The 7,079-nt window shown below is 37.6% G+C and overlaps 1 pseudogene; it reads left to right on the top strand.

Moving 5' to 3' along the window:
- The first annotated feature begins 802 nt into the window (after positions 1 to 802).
- On the top strand, positions 803 to 1,497 carry LOC133772180 (glyceraldehyde-3-phosphate dehydrogenase-like; annotated as a pseudogene).
- Positions 1,498 to 7,079: the final 5,582 nt, after the last annotated feature.

The raw sequence follows: 7,079 nt of genomic DNA, 5'->3' as shown, positions 1-7,079 counted from the left end.
AATGTAAGATAAGGTGTTATTCTGCTACAGGCTGTAGTTTTCTACCAAACAGGAATTGTGATGCCTCTCTGACATCCCCAGAGGATTGAGATTAACAAAAAATATGTAAAAGATTAGCAAATAATTAAGTTCTGGAATAATATAAATATTACCAAGTCAATCCTTTTAGAATCCTTACTGAGACTAAATGTATATATAGAAGGTGGGTAAGAGATAAAGAAATTTTCCAATAATGATCTTGGGTCAAACAAATTAGGATTATATATCTAGATGTTGGTGAGTGTACACATTACACTTTTGTGTGGTTGTGTGATGGAAGGCATAGATGGGAATGAAAAAAGACATTGGATATTGTCTTTCACTGCAGGGAACCTCATCCCTTTCTAACAGACATTTAGACTCAATTCACTAATACTTCCTCCCAGTATATGTCCTGGGCACCAGAATCAGACAGGATTTCTCCATTCCTAGAAATATGTAGATTAATAGTTGAACGTGGATCTCAGTGAAGATAAAAACCAAAATCACCTATTACTACCCTTCTGTCAGAATGGCTAAAATCTGGAACACAACACCACCAATTGCTGGCAAGCATACGAACCACTCATTCCTATTGGTCGGCACGCAATAGGACAGCCACTTTGGAAGACTGACAGTTTCTTACAAAACTAAACACACCCTTACCATCTCATCCTTGGTCTTTACCCAAAGGAGTTGAAACTTATATTCAGGCTCTCTGCTCCTCCCTCTTTGACAGAGAGCCACATCTTCTCATACAGTGTCAGCACAACCCCAGGACACGATGGTGAAGGTCAGAGGAAATGGATTTGGCCATACCGGGGGCCCAGTCAACAGGGCTGCTTTTAACTCTGGCAAATTGGATGTTGTCACTATCGATCACTTTTTGACCTCAACTACGTGGTCTGCATGCTCTGGTATGATTCTACTCAAAGCAAGTTCAATGGCATACTCAAGGCTGAGAACAAGAAGAAGGTAACCAGTGGGAAACTCATCTCCATCTTCCAGGAGCAAGATCCCACCAACATCAATTTGAGTGATGCTGGTACTGAATATGTTGTGGCATCTGCAAGTGTCTTCACCGCTATGGAGAAGACTGTAGCTCACTTTTGAAGGGTAGAACCAAGAGGGTCATCATCTCTTCCCTTTCTGTTGATGCCTCAATATTTGTGATGGGCATGAACCATAAGAAGGGCAATGAGTCTCTCACAATCATCAGCAATGCCTTTTGCACCACCAATCACTTTGCCTTGCTGACCAAGGTCATCCATAACAACTTTGGCATCATGGAGGAACTCATAACTCTTTGTCCATACCATCATTTCCAAATAGAAGACCAGGGGCAGCCCCTCCAGGAAATGGTGATGTGACAGCCATTGGACTGCTCAGATCATTATCCCTGCATCTACTGTTACTTTCAAGGCTGTGGGCAAGGTCATTCCTGAGTTTAACGAGAAATTAAAACATATGGCCTTTTGAGTACTCACCCACCCACATTGTGACAGTCATAGATCTGACCTGCTGTCTGTCTGATGAAAGCTGCCAAATATGATGACATCAAGAAGGTGGTGAGGCAGGTATCAGAGGGTCCCCACAAGAGCAGCCTCAGCTACACTGAGGACCAGGCTGTCTCCTGTGATTTTAACTATGGAACCCACTCCTTCACCTTCAAAGCTGGGGCTGGCATTGACCTCAGCGATTACTTTGTCATGCTCATTTTCTGATATGACAACGAATTTAGCTATGGTAACAATCTAAGGAATAAGAAACCCTGGACCACCAGCCCCAGTAAGAGGACCACAGAAAAGAGACAGAAGTCTCTGCCCTACTCATTCCCCAACACACTGAGAATCTCCCCTCCTCACAGTTTCCATCCTAGACCCCCTGGAGAAGGAGAAGGTCTTAGGGAGCCATGCCTTATTATGTACCATCAATAAAGTCCACTATACCCAGACAAAAGAAGAGAAAACTTATGTCCACACAAAAACCTGCACTTGGATGTTTGCAGCAGCTTTATTTATAATTGTCCTTGGGTAGGCAAAAAGATAAATAAACTGTGGTACAACCAGACAATATATCCAATATTGGAAAATTCACTTTCCAAGCTATGAAAAGACATGTAGGGACACAGCTAGTTTGAATTAATCTGTCTTTATGCTTGGGAAAATGCTATATAGAAGATGATGTATACTATACACTGATACTTTTGCCCCTCTGGTTAACTAATTGTGCTACATATTGGCTGCTTGAGCACTGATCAGTTTTCTTCATTATTTACTCTAGAAATAATTGACTTTTTTCATTTCAGTTTATGGTTCCTTTATAAAATTAATTTATTTTTTAAAGAATACAAATTTTATATGTACAACTTCAGGAATATAGTGATTCTTCCCACTATACCTACCATTCCATCCATACTCCCACCCCACCTCCTCTCTCTCCTCTTCCTAGTACCATTATCTATTAAGATTCATTTTCAATTAACTTTGCACACAGAAGACTAACTCTATACTAAGTAAAGATTTCAATAACTTTCACACACATACGCAAATGTTTGAGAACAAGGACCACAGGTAACTCTCATAATACAATTCATTGAGAACAGAGGTCCTGCATGGGGAGTTAGTGCACAGTGACTCCTATTGTTAATTTAACAATTAACACTCTTATGTATGACATCAGTGACCACCTGAGGCTCTTGAGATGAGCTGCCTAGGCTATGGAAGCCTTTTGAATCCACAAACTCTGTCAGTATTTAGACAAGGCCATAAGCAAAGTGGAAGTTCTTTTAAATTCCTATGAGACTCTCTTTTGTCTTTTAAACTATTGTTATCTAAAGATAATAAATCTAGGTTGTATAATCAAAAGAATTGTAGGTGCATGTTACCAAGTGGAAGAAACCAATTTGGAAAAGTTACATACTATATGAGTCCAACAACGTGATATTCTGGGAAAGGCAAAAACATGATGACACTGAAAAGATAAGTGGCTGCAATGGGTTAGGGATCAGTGTGTGTTGAGGGGAGACAAACAGTAGTGCTCAGAGGTTTGTTTAGGGAAGGGTAACTACTCTGTAGCATACTGCATGTCACTATCTATTTGTCCAAATCCACAGAATGTACACCACTGAGAGGGAACCCTGATGTAAACTATGGACTTTGAGTAATAATGATGTGTCAATGTAAGTCTATCAGTTTCAACAAATGTGAGGGATGCTGATAATGGAAAAGGCTATTGCATGCATGGAAGCAGTAGGTATATGGGGATTCTCTGCATTTTCCCCTCAATTTTGCATTGAATCTAAAAGGGCTCTAAAAAATAAAATCATCTGAGAATAATTAGATAATAATCAGTAATGAGAGAATTATATAAATATTTATATAGAATGAACTAAAAAGGATTCTGAATCTAATCTTCACTTTGTAATCATTAAAGAACTAGTGATAACTTTTAATGAATACAACAAAACGAATTTTCTGTTAGGTTCTTCTCCATGTCCCAGATCTCACTGTTCCAAGCCTTCTGAAGTAAGAGGATGGGTTTTTGCTACAGAATCTCTTATTAATTAAAGAAAAATAATGGTCTGTCTACACTTGCCACTTTCAAGATCAAAAACTTTACCAATTTACACCTGTGAGAAATTCTACTTTCCTTCAACACACTTTGCAAATGATTAGTGACAGTCTGACTACTTGTTAATAAAAATGGTGGCATGATATCTTACATCTCTCAAACCCCAACTTGTGAAGTCTGCCTCCTTCCCCCCATTCAATGTCATCTCTGCTAAGCAATATGAGGAGGAACAGCTCAAGTCTCTTCATACAAAGAGTTCTTTCCTGCTTGAAGTACCACATGATAAATACGCCTCCTTGCACTGCACCATATCACCTCTTATAACACCATGGAACTCACTCCTGGTACCTGTTGCTCAGAAGCAGTTCAAGGACAAAGCAATTTAATTATCTCATGCTCAATATGTAAAGGTTCTGTTGATGGCCTGAGGTTTCCTTGGTTGAAGAATCACATAAAATATTGCCCAAGACATTTCTTCTCTAATTTTCTACTTTCTTTTCAGAGCTGTTTGGAAAATGCACTCCCTCTGCCCCAAGGCTCCAGGATGATGAGATTGGTCTCCAGTATTTGGATTATGAACAAGTTAATTATCTGCAAGTCGTTGCACTTGCCTTCACGAATGTCCATTGGTAATAAGAGCACTGCTTTTTCTCTGTTTATTGGACCATAACAGAAGAGTTGTTCAATAACTCATCCTTTCTAGCCACCTCCAAACAAAGGATTCTCTCAGGAAGAAAAATTCCTAAACAATGTATCCCTCAAAAAAAAAAAAAAAAAACACCAAGATGATATTATTTGACTTCTGGGAAAGATATCAAGATTGTGTCACGTTAGGAAACACAGCCTTGAGCAGATCTGTTTTCCCAGATTTGTCTCTTCAAGAACTGGATGAATGACAATGCGATAGGTAAGGCACATACTCCACCAGCTGTGCCCTTCCTCAAGTTGGCTCATTGCTATTCTCTTAGGGAGGAAGGGTCAGATTGTTACAGATCTGACACTTCTTTGTAATATCTTTCCTTGGGATCATTGTATCCCTGGAGGAAGTTAGTTCTAGCCTCCGGAAAACAGAAAATATCTAGAATGAGCAACAAAGATGATCTAGCCCCAGAATGAGCCACTGTGTCACCATACAGAAAGTTGGTAACGATGATTTGGTCAGCATCACAGTTCTACAGCTGCAGGTCTCTGAGTCTCTGAGTTCTGGGTCTCTGAGATGGTGAGCCCAGGGAGATTTTAAGGTGAACCCAATATCGACTATAGATCAGGCCATTTATTGGAGTTTCAGAACTTCCCACAATATCACATTTATGATTTAATAGGTTCAAGTGATTTTAAGAATCTGTGTCAGGCTGTGGTTATAAGGCACAGATGAATTAAACTTGTTTTGCAGAGGAGTTTTCAAGCAAAGTAGGTTCTGTGCTTAAAAAGATGTCAGTGCTGCAGGTAAACTATAGGTAGATTGACTATTTGTGCTCTTTCTCTGTGGATGCTCGCGGTTTGGACTTGCTGCCTAGCTTATTAGGACTTCCCATTTCATGCTGAAAAAGTGTTCCATTTGGATATTACTCTCCAAAAGGAATAGGTTCACCGGCCTCACACATGGTTAGCCAGGCAAGGCATGTGTTTGTGTAGGAAGAGCCCTAAGTACAGCCCTCTATTAGGCAATACTGATTACAAAATACAAAAGAGAGACAATTTGAATCCTGTTAACTGGGTCCCAAAATCTGAAGCACTAGGAAATGCATGCCAAAGGAGACAAAATTTTCTTGATGTACATTTCTCTTCATTTTATAACATGCACATGGAGCCAGGGAATTGTCACTAAAGGAAAATCTGGAGAGCCATCCATTAGTTACCTCTTCTCTGTAGGTAAAGAACCATATACAACTCTAAAGTAAATGGTAAGAATTGGAGACACTGCAGATGTGTATGAAAATTAATTTCATTGCTTGAATATGTAAATCCAAAACTGTCACATCTGTGCTATTTTTAGCCAAATTAATGAAAGAAATGCCATTTGGTGCCAAGTGCAATTCTCCAGTTCCCTACATTCCAGAACTTCCATCAGTGTACAGACACATCAAGGTCTTTTAACAGGATTTTTTCTTCTAATTGTTTTCATATCTAAATATGATTGATATAAGCTGAGATTTTATTTCAAAAATATACTTTGAGTCAATATATCATAAAGTTTATAATTGAGACAATTCTGTATTTTACTGGTCATTGCTTTGCTTTTAGTAAATAACAGGTTAGCATTATTCACGTAAGAAGAATCTAACCTTGATTTCAAAATAAAATATGAATTCCTTCTAAGACTGACTCTGAAAAAAGATTCAGGAAGGGGATGGGACAATGTCCTACAACTAGAAATTAAAATTGGATACAATGATTTTTTAAAAAAAAAGTTTTATTAACTTTAGATTAAACAGACTTCAGGTATTCAATTAAAATGATTTCTGAGGTTTTAAAACCATCGTGTTCTGTGATTAATATAGTAAGTGCATGTTTGATTGAAATATTAAGTAGAAGGGAAATAAATAACAGGGTTTAAATATATATATTCTCATTAGTAATGCAGGGCTGAAGTAAAAAGTCCAGTAAAAATATGGCTTGCTTCTAGGAGATGAATAATATTATTTACGGAACTCTTTTGAACAAGTCAGGGTACTCTCATTTGCATGTGTTGCCTGATTGCTGAATTATGCCCCAGGATTCCAAGTCATTGTTCTCTGAACTTAAGCCTGGAAATATACCTTGTGACTCAACCTCCTTTCTTCTGCATGTTTTCTCTCACTCTCTCTGCCATGTAATGTGGACTCAGGGGTGGGGTGGGGACATCTGGATGGAGTAGAGACTGCATCTCCATAATGTTAAAGCAATTGCATGAAATGCAAAAAAATAAAATAAAATAAAAAAAGACACCTGGTAAACTGATTATTTGGTATCATGTAGGATTTTGTGTGTGTGTGTGTGCATGTAAAAGAAAGAGAGACTATTTCAAGTCTATTTATTCATATTTCCCAATTGTTTCCAGGAAATTTGTTACATTTAACATCCCTCAAAATTTATGAATCTATTTCATAGCATTTTTTAAATCAAAATTGAGTCATTATCAATTTTTCTTTTTCAAATATTAATAAAACAGTTATTACTAGTTTACTATTTTTAATCTACAGTTAATAGATACCTCTGGGAATTGCTCAAATTCTTTTTAAAACTCTTGCCTAATTAGATTTAATCCATCAATCTATTTGAAGTTTTTCTTTGAGACCCAACTCAGTGACTGTTTGTAAGACTTATTTTTTAAGTCTTTGATTAGTTTTTAACATTCAATAAAGTTCATAGATACAGTTCTAAGAATTTAATGGTATTCACTTTCTCCTTTCTTCCTTCTTTCCAACCCTCCCTCCCTCTTCCTTTCTTTCAATTATTGAGAAAAAAAATTTTAATTTACATTACAGTAAAAAAGCTTAATGCTTCAC

Source organism: Lepus europaeus, chromosome 13 (genome assembly GCF_033115175.1).
Source record: "Lepus europaeus isolate LE1 chromosome 13, mLepTim1.pri, whole genome shotgun sequence".
NCBI lineage: Eukaryota > Metazoa > Chordata > Mammalia > Lagomorpha > Leporidae > Lepus > Lepus europaeus.
This window is presented reverse-complemented; position numbering and strand designations above follow the sequence as displayed.